Source organism: Sciurus vulgaris, assembly GCF_902686455.1.
Source record: "Sciurus vulgaris genome assembly, chromosome: 8".
Lineage (NCBI taxonomy): Eukaryota > Metazoa > Chordata > Mammalia > Rodentia > Sciuridae > Sciurus > Sciurus vulgaris.
The window spans coordinates 116,738,008-116,747,962 of NC_136468.1; the positions used below are offsets into that span (position 1 = coordinate 116,738,008).

At 47.8% G+C, this 9,955-nt stretch overlaps 1 pseudogene across 1 annotated transcript; it reads left to right on the forward strand.

Moving 5' to 3' along the window:
• The first annotated feature begins 6,686 nt into the window (after nucleotides 1-6,686).
• On the forward strand, nucleotides 6,687-8,028 carry LOC306667304 (large ribosomal subunit protein uL3m-like; annotated as a pseudogene). The gene has a single exon. The product of its transcript is annotated as a large ribosomal subunit protein uL3m-like (transcript).
• The last annotated feature ends 1,927 nt before the right edge of the window (nucleotides 8,029-9,955 follow it).

Sequence of the window (9,955 nt, forward strand, 5' to 3'; positions counted from 1 at the left end):
TCCTTCTCCTCTTCCGTCAGGTCTATGCTCAGATTGACGTTCCTTTCCCAACCACCCAGCAAACTCAGCTCCTCCCCAGACCCTGCCACGTCATCCTTGTTTTTGTTTTTCTTTCCAGGGTGTTCTGTCACCGTTGACCCCATCCGTGTGTTTATGGACCTGTTCCTCATCTCTCAGCCAACCTGAAGCTCCATGAGCAGGGCCCTCTGTCCTTCCAGCATCCCACACATAGTAAACATTTTGTAAATATTCTTGAACTAATGAAGGATTTAAGAACTGGGACTCACAGAGGGGAAAAGCCCTTCCCAAGGTCATTTGAAAATCAGCAAAGGGTCTGCATTAGAACCCAGATCCCTCCCGCTCCCAGATCTGTACTTTTTCTAATTTCTTCTAGGCTGTGTGGCCAGGGTAATCAAGAGCACCCCCTCTCATCTGCATGTATCTCCTCTATCCACTGTCCAAAGCAGGGGACAGTTACTGCATGGGCTCCAGTCACACACCCCACCACCCTCAAGCAATTATTTCCAGACATAGGCCCAGGCCCAACAAAACTTCTTGTCTGTAGAAAATCAGATACTACGTTAGGCTTCATTGAGTCACCATGACTCAATTCTGTTATAGTACAAAAATGCAGCCAGAGACACTATGGAAATAAAGGGGCATTTCAGTAAAGTTTTATTCACAAAAACAAATAGTGTATCAGATTGAGAAAACTGAAATTCAGTACAGTCAGTCAAGTGAGAATTTTGGTGTCCTGTGTTTTATCTGCGACCCCAGGCTGGTGGAGCAGTTTGCTGACCCCTTAGCATAGATTCTGGGTTGGATTGGATCTCAAAGAGACAGGGAAGACCATCACAAAATGCCTACTCTACAGGTGACACTGGCTCCAGTGCCTCCCATGTCTTATTTCATTTGTCTTTCCAACAGTCCTATGAGATGAACATGGTGTACCATTTTACATACAAGGAAATGGGGACTCATAGAAGAGATGTCCTGGTTCCCAGAGATGAACAGGAACAAAGCTGGGATCCCACCTCAGGACAGTCAAGCTCTGAAGCCTGTACTCTCTTACACCAATCTCATTTCATCACGTGAAAACCAAGGCTCAGAGAGGTCAGTTGAGGGGGTCTGGGATGCACAGAAATAGGGAGGCCTGCCTGGGATCAGGGTGAGAGTCCTCTTAGCTGCCTGTGCCTTCAGCTTTCCAGGGGTCACCTCAGGTTTCTGTGTGTGAACTTGCATTATTGTTGACTTCTCTGGTTACTGTGTGAGTGTGTGTGTGTGTGAATGTGTAAGAGTGTATGCTCATGCCCGGGCACTCACAAACTGGACCTGAAGCAGAGAAGACAGACAGTGACAGTTCATTTCAAGAGGCTGGATCTTGTCTCCGATGTCACCATCATCTGCTGAGAGATGGTGAGTTGGATTCATTTCCACCAAAGCTGCTCAGCTGGGGCATTATGGGCAGGTTGCGCTGGATGATTCTTGGTTGGTGGGGGGATTGTAGCATATTCCATGCATTGTGCCACGTTTAGCAGCATCCGTGGCCTCTACTCACTAGATGCCAGGAACACCCATCAGTTGTGACAACCAAAAAGGTCTCCAGCCATCGCCAAATGTTGCCAAAATTGCCTCAGGCGGAGCATTAGCAATTTGATTACTGAGGTTTGAACCCACTCAAGGGACACATGGAGGAACCTGCATTCACCTGCCCCTCCAGAGGCCAAGTCACCCCCAGGTTTGCTCTGGGACCTGTCTCTATGGACACAAGCAGACTTTGGTCCTGGAATCTGTCCTTTGTGTGCTTCTTCCTCAGCCCGCCCAGCTCTGTTGCCCCAGCAGGTGTTGGAGGTAGATTCCTGAAGGCCCCATGCAGGGAACAAGGTGGAGAGAGTTGGAGGCCAGGGCTGCTGTCAGGGGAGATGACTTGGAGAGGGGGCATGGGGTGCCTGCCTGCTGCCACGTGGGTGGCTGCCTTCTTTGCGTCAGGCTGGTCTGGTGGAGACAATGACCTCACCTGCTTGGACGAGCCCTTGGCGGCTGCTCGAATCTGGGGTCGGGGAGGGGTCCTGAGGGCCAGACAGAGAGGAGCTTGGGGGTTGAGAACACCTCCCCCCCAGCCTGGCTGCAGCCCAGCACGGCTGCCTGTGGTCTGGCCCCAGAGCAGGGGACAGACCTCCACTGTGGCTGGCACCCACTCAGCAGCCTCTTCCCAGCCACGACGGGGAGAGGGAGAGGGGCTGACGTGGGGCTGACCTCACGCCATCTCCCCCTCCTCCAGAGCCTCCCTCAGGGCTTCCCTGCTGCTGGGAAGTGGGACCTCCCCCAGGGCAGTGGGGGAAGGGGAGGCAAACACTGCATTCAGTAGGCTGGACTGGAAGACAGAAGCCCTACACACACCCCAATCCCTCCTCTGCTGCCTATAGGAGATCTGAGGTTTCTCCTAGGAGGGTTACCACAGAGGCACACGGGGCTCATGAGAGCTCTAGAAATGAATCAGGATGAATGGTCAGTGTGGATAGGAGGAGACAGATGGGACAGGGACATTCAGACACCACCTGGCCCACTTACCTTATGTGGTAGGCCTTCTCTTAATGGCCATAGGAGGGAAACTGAGGCACAGAGAATCTATGAAACTTGCCTAAGCTCTCACAGCTGGAAATGACAATGCCCAGATTAAAATCCAATGGTATCAGAGCCCGACTGAGTGTTGCACATCTGCTCTTGACAGATTGGAATGGACAGAGCCCCTGAGAACCATATTGAAATGCAGATTCCAATTGGCCTGGTTGGAGGTGGGACCAAGGTTCTGTATTTCTAAGCTTCCGGGGTGTGTCTGTGACAGTCTGTTCACTACTCATTTGACACAGCATAACACAGTTAAGTGCCTGGCACATGCTTTTAATAAATGGAACCTACTATTACTATTACCTGTGTGAAGTACCTACAACATGCTCCGGCATGCAGGTGCTCAATAAGCAGTAGGTCCTTGTGAGGTGTGATCATATGAAGGAAGAACCTAGTGAATCTTAGAACTCTGAAAAAACACAATTGGAACTACAAGGGACTTAGGAGACTCCACCTGAAAGAGTCAAGGAGCAATGCTTCAGGGATAAGGTAACATCGAGCAGGCCTTGAAGGAACAGAAAGGAGAACTGAAATTGTAGACGAGGAGGAACAAGAAAAAAATTGTCGAGGAGGTAAAAGGATGTCATTTAACGGGTCTCCAAACTGGGTATGTGGCACATGCCATCCCAGGGCCTCAGGAGATTGAGGCAGGAGGATCGCAGTTTCAAAGCCAGCCTCAGCAACTTAGCGAGACTATAAGCAACCTAGTGAGACCCTGTCTCAAAATAAAAATAAAAGGGCTGGAATGTGGCTCAGTGATAAAGCACCCCTAGGCTCAATACCCAGTATCTCTCTCTCTCTCTCTCTCTCTCACACACACACACACACACACACACAAACACACACACAGAATTTCAAGATAGCAACTGTAGACATTAAAGCAGCTCAGGATCCTGCTGCATGAAGGTACTGTGTAGTGGCCCAAATTATGCTCATATGCAGTGGGCCTTGAAGTTGGGAACCGGATCTTGGTCCACAAGCTAGAACTGGCCTTACCCTGTTGTCCACTTGTATAGGAATTCTTAAGTCTTTTGAAGCGAGGAGATGGTTTGATCATACTGGAATCCCTGAGGTTGGGAGATGAGCATGAAGACTGTTGCAACAGTGCAAGAGATAAATTACAGAACTGCAGGAGGGGAGGACTTTAGGACATAGGGAGTCTGATTTAAACTTGATGCAGGTGGCAAGAGTAGGCATTAGGAAGGTCTAAGTGACTGTATCAGTGTCTCTATTAGTTTATTTTCTATTACCATAACACAATACCTGAGATCATCAACTTTAAAAAGAGGAAAGGTTTGCCAGGTGCAGTGGTACATACCTGTAATCCCAGTAATTTAGGAGGCTGAGACAAGAGGATCAAAAGTTCAAGACCAGCCTCAACAATTTAGCAAGACTCTGTCTCAAAATAAAAAATGAAAAGGGTTGGGGATAGCAAAGTGCCCCTGGGTTCAATCCCCAGTACACACACACACACACACACACACACACAAAGATTTATGTGGCTGACAGATTTGGAGGTTTCAGTTCATGTTCATTTGGTCCTCTTGCTTCTGGGCCTGTGGCAAGGCAGCACATCATGGCAGGAGCATGAGGTGGAACAAGCAGCTCCCGCATGGCTGCCTGGATATGAAAAGAAAAAGAGAGGTAGGAAGGGGTTGGATTCCCACTGTGCCCTTCAAGGGCACACCCCCAATACCTAAGTCTTCCCACCAGGTTCACACCTCTTAAAGGTTCCTCCTGATAGCACCATGGGCTGCAGATTAAACCTTTACTTAACATACAGGAATCCATTCTCCCCCAGCTTTTAAGTTAAATGTCAAGGTACTGGCAGGACCATACTCTTCCCAAGGCTCTGGGAGAGAATCCTTCCTTGCCTCCTTCAGTTTCTGGTGGTCCTGGAAGTTCCTTGGCTTGTGGCTACATTGCCTCAGTCTCTGCCTCTATCCTCACATGGCCTTCTCCTCTTCTTTCTTCTGAGCATTTCTGAGAGGGGCACTTGTCCTTGGATTTAAGATTTACCCAGATAATCTGAGATGATGTCACTTTGAGATTCTTAACCTAATGACATCTGCAAAGATTCACTTTCCAAATAAGGTCACATTCACAGGTTCCGGGGATTAGAACTCTGCCATATCCTTTTTGTGGGGGTGGTTAGGGGACAGGCATTTAAACCACTCCAACCGGGATCTCAAGCAACACTGCAAAGGGAGGTGGAATGAGAAGAGCAGGCAGAGGTCGATCCTGAGAATTTTGAACTCGTGGGCTGCCCATGTCTGGCCCTTGCCTGTGACATGCTCTCATCTGAGAAGAAGGAATAACGGTCCTTCTGGGGAACTGGGAGGGGTCCAGCTTACGGCAATGAGGAGAGGGCCAGGAGTGAGGCTGCTGACAGGTAGAGCCCTTCCCGGCTTTGATTCATTGACCGTCTGGGCAGGAGCTAGACCAAGCCACCAGGAATTACAAAAATGCCTCGCACATATTTTCCTCTCACTTGGTGGTTTTGCTCTCAGCCAAGAAGAAGGCCCGCTGGCTCCTGCCGGGTCCCCATCCATTGCCTGTCTGCGGCTCTCCTCTGCATCCCACCCCTCACCCCACCCAACACCTTCTCTTCACACACACACTGGCCCCGGGTCACAGAGGCTGGCTGAAGTGGGCAGGGCTTAACCACGTCCTCATAATTGAAATATTTAGCCCCTGAAGTGAGGCCAAAGTGGGGTGGTGCTTCCCCTAAGTCAAAGGGACAGATTCAAGCTGGACTGTCTGCTAGGGCAGGAGGAAGCACCGGAAGCGTCTTGGATGCCTAAGTCAAAGACTGGTCAAAGACTTCCCGTCTGGGTCCTAGAGGACTCAAGTGGCCTTAGAGTAAGATGGAGGCAGAGACTCAAGGCCCCCACTCCCAAATTTCTGCCCCAGTTATGGCATTTTCCTTTTTGCCTGCATCCTCAGGACCACCTGTCATCCCCCCTCCAGCCTTCCAGAATCTTCCAGGAGGAAGTCAACGAATGGCCACATTGTGGGTATTTCATAGATAAATAAAAAGATTTTTGCAAACTTGGGAACAGGTGAAAACTTCTGAGGTAGATTTAACCCCCACTCAAATTTTGAGACTCAAAAATCCATCCTTAGGAAGGGGCAAAGCCCCAGTTTATACCTGTGTCAGCCTGGTCCTCTGTAGAATATCTTTAGTTGGGTTGCATTGGATGTTAGATTTCAGCTTTTGAAGACTGCTACAGAAAACATTCCCCCACCAGAAATTTGCACCAGGGAAGGTGGGGGCCTTCGTGTAGCCTGCTACCCACTGTGGGTTTGTAGGGAGAAATTCCCTTTGGAACCTAGTCCCAGTCCCAGAGTCTGCTTTCCCTGAGTCTCCTCCTTTCTAATTATGAGAATCATATAACAAGATCACATTTCCCTTTTTCCTTTAACTGCCAGGAATCTCAGCACTAACTTTGAAGCTCAGCCTTGGTAATTATATGGCCCCTTGTGATCTGAAACATTATTTTCTCTGTAGTCTCAGTTTTCTCACTCTGTTTATATCGTCTCTGGTACTGATTCTCTATTTTATCAGCATTTTTATTATGTACCTTCTGTTGTAAGCTGCTATAGGTGCTGTCGAGAACAAAGAGGATTATAGTCAGGTTCCCGTACGATGTTCATATTTACTGCCAAAAGCATGGTTGTTCAGTTTAATAAGCAGATTCCTCTTCTGTATCATCTTCAAATTTAGGAATTATCTGAGATATTCTCTTTCTTCTACAACTATCTCTTGAGCCCCTTAAATATAAAGCCTGGCACAAAGAGACCCTTTAAATCCTTGACCCCAGGCCATGGACAGATGGTGAATTCAAACATCAAGAGCATTCGATGACTGGGGGGTGTAGCTCAGTGATAGAGCCCTTGCCTAAAATGAGCAAAGCCATGAGTTCAATACCCAGCACTGCAAAAATATTTTAAAAATATAGACTCATTGGTAAACGGATCAGAAGTGGCTCCAAGGGGCTGGGGAGATAGCTCAGTCGGTAGAGTGCTTGCCTTGTAAGCACAAGGCCCTGGGTTCGATCCCCAGCACCCAAAAAAAAAAAAAAAGAAGTGGCTCCATTGCTCTCTTTCCATCACCTAGGACATTAGCAGACAGTGGGTGTGACGGCTCCCCCAACCCCAGGGCAGCTATGAACTCATGGTGCTTGAGGGTGGACACTTTTAAAATACAGAGGCGGGGAGCACCTGGAGGTGTCGGAAACTGAGTGCTGCCCGGTTGCTTCATACCAGGTTGGAGGCTGATGGCTCAGACCAGCTCCCAGGTGCTGGGCTGCACCAGCAGCCAGCGACCTGGGTGCTAACCTGAGCTTGGGGTGTAGAACAAACATTTGACTTTTTGTTAGAAGTCTCCATGGCAAGAGTAGTACTCAGTGGTATGAGCATCTTTCTGAAGAAAATGCCTCATTTGTTAAGCAGTTGGTCTCTGAAGAAAGTAAAGCCCAATTAGCAAGTAAACTGAGTCCTCTGAAAGATGAACCATGGCCTAGACATTCTTGGCAACCGAGTTCTTCTAGAGTTGGCCTTATTGCTGTGAAACTGGATATGATGCCTCTCTGGACTAAGGCTGGTCAGAAACATGCAGTCACATTGCTTCAGGTACAAGATGGCCATGTTCTAAAATATGCTTCGAAAGAAAAACCATAATGGAAAAACCACAGCCCTAACTGTAAGAGGAAAAACTGCATCACGTTTCCATAAACCTGCATCTGTATTGGAGTTTTACCGAGAACTTGGATTGTCACAAAAACAGAAAATTAAAAATCTTTCATGTAACAGATAATGCTGTAATTAAACCAGGCACTCCTCTTTACACAGCTCACTTTCGTCTGGGACAGTATGTGGATGTCACAGCCAAAACTATGGGTAAAGGTTTTCAAGGTGTCATAAAAAGATGGGGATTTAAAGGCCAGCCTGCCACTCATGGTCAAATGAAAACCTGTAGGACACCTGAAGCTATTTCACTTAGTGATATTGCCAGAGTCTGGCCTCGAACTCAAATGCCTGGACAAATGGGAAACGTAGATAAGACATCATATGGACTGAAAGTGTGGAGAATAAACACAAGGCATACTACAATCTATGTAAATGGCTCTGTACCTGGACATACAAATTGTTTAGTAAAGGTCAGAGATTCTCATCTACCTACCTCTAAGAATTTCAGTAAAAATCTACCATTCCCTACATATTTTCGTGATGGAGATGAAGAGGAACTACCAGAAGATGTATGATGAAGATGTATGTCAGTCCAGTGCACTTTCTATTACGTTTGCCTAATTCATTGGATGTGGCAGAAACTTACATGTTCTGTGAACTTTAATGAGTCAGAACAATATTACATACTTCTTTCTTAGTCACAACAATACTGTACCTGTCAAAGGGCATAAATATATCACCTACCTCAACTGAGTTTTGTTAGAAAAATTCCCAAATTAAATACATCAGTTAAGTAGCTAATTTTTTTTTTAAAAAAGCAAACACCTAACCAAAAAACAACAACAACAACAACAAAAAAAAAAAAACCAGTATTTTGTAAGTTGAGTAACATCAGGATAGTTGTTCAGCCCTAGGGCTGCAAAAGCCCCAGCACACTGTTCACCAATCCCAAAGAAAGAACTTGGAGAACTCAATGGAGAGGGTTTGAGCATTTCATTACTTGTGTGCTCCAAGGCTGGGATACAACCCAGGGCTGCACAGCACCTATAAGCAGAAGAATGTATCGGGTAGGTTCCATGCCCACTGTGCAGATGGATGCTTTGTGAAGGCATCCTCTTACTTTACAAACAAGGTCACCTAAGATTGGAGACAAGGGAAATGGCCCGTTTCCCTTCTCTGCTCCCTTCAATATCACATTCTTTGGAGTCCTTCCTATCTCCCCACCAGGAACAAGCCTTCCTAGAAACTTCAGTAGTAGTGTTTATCCCATCAATGATCCCTTTGCCATCCCCCTAGGCCTCAGTCGCCTTGTCTATAAATTGGAGAGAGTAACCCGCACCCATCCTCACGGAGTGCTTGGGAGGATCTAACAATGGCTGAGAAAATGCTTTGTAAACTGTAAAGTGCAGGGTCTCACTGAGCCCACAAGCTTGTATGTCCATCAGGATGGATGTGTCAATTATCCTCCTAGGATGGGAGGAGGTGGGGGTTCTGTGTCTTGTTGAATTCTTGAGAATCAGGACAGGTAAGACTCAGCTCTAAATCTGGGCTGCCCTGAAGGCTCCAGTACGTGCCTGAAGTCATGAGGCCTCTCTGTCCAGCTGTCATGTGGGTCTGGGACTCAGGTTACCATCAGGGGAGAAATCAGCTGGAGTGCTTGTCCATCCTGCTTGCTGCATCCCCATCAGCCAGGTTATGGCCTTGAACTCAGAACTGTCCAAATCCTCACCTCTGCATTCACCTGGGGAGAGGAATCTCCATCACCCAGCAAAGAGGGCACCAGGTGTTTGAGGTTCATTTTGCTTTGTGTCTCCACCCTTGGATGGATAGACAAAAAATTTCACAAAGGGCTGGGGCTGGGGCTCAGTGGTAGAGCGCTCACCTAGCATGCATGAGGCCCTGGGTTCAATCCTCAGCACCACATTAAAAAAATAAAATAAAATAAAGGTATTATGTCCACCTACAACTAAAAAATATATTTTTTTAAAAAATCACAAAGCTCTTCTATCTCCCTGCTGCCTGGCTTCTTTGGGCAATGTTATAGAGGAGATAGGGTAGCATTCGCCACTAGTTGTTCTTGCAAGTTCACAGATAAGAGAGCTCACAGAGAGGGACAGATCTGTGTGTGGCAGAGCCAGACCAGGACCCCAGTTTGCCCTTCCCAGCAGACCGGGCCACTTGCCTGCCTCCCACCAAGTGCTTATTTTACCTCTCACTTGGAGGGTGACCCAATAACCAGTTAACAGTCCTTTGTTCTACCTGGTCAGGGCAGGGCCCTTTCCCTGGTGGAGAATTCCAGAGACTGAGGCAGGGAAGGAACCAAGGACCTGAGCCACGCAGACAGCTCCACAGCCAGCCAGTTAAGCCCAGGACGTCCTTGTAATTCCCTCCCTCCCTATGTACTGGCATTTGTTTTGTTTTCCTCTAGTTTCCTAGTAAAGATTTCTTTTGAAAAGCTTCAGCCTGGTCTTCCCTGAGCTATGGAAAAGGGCGTTCCCACCCCCGGGCGTGCTGGGAGAATGCTGGCAGTAGCGGCCTACCTGAAGGATTCAGTCAGCAGGAAGGAAAGGAGAGATGGGACTGCCTTCAGGGGAAAGATTCGGACACAGCTATGGGGCCCTCAGCCTCTCCTTCC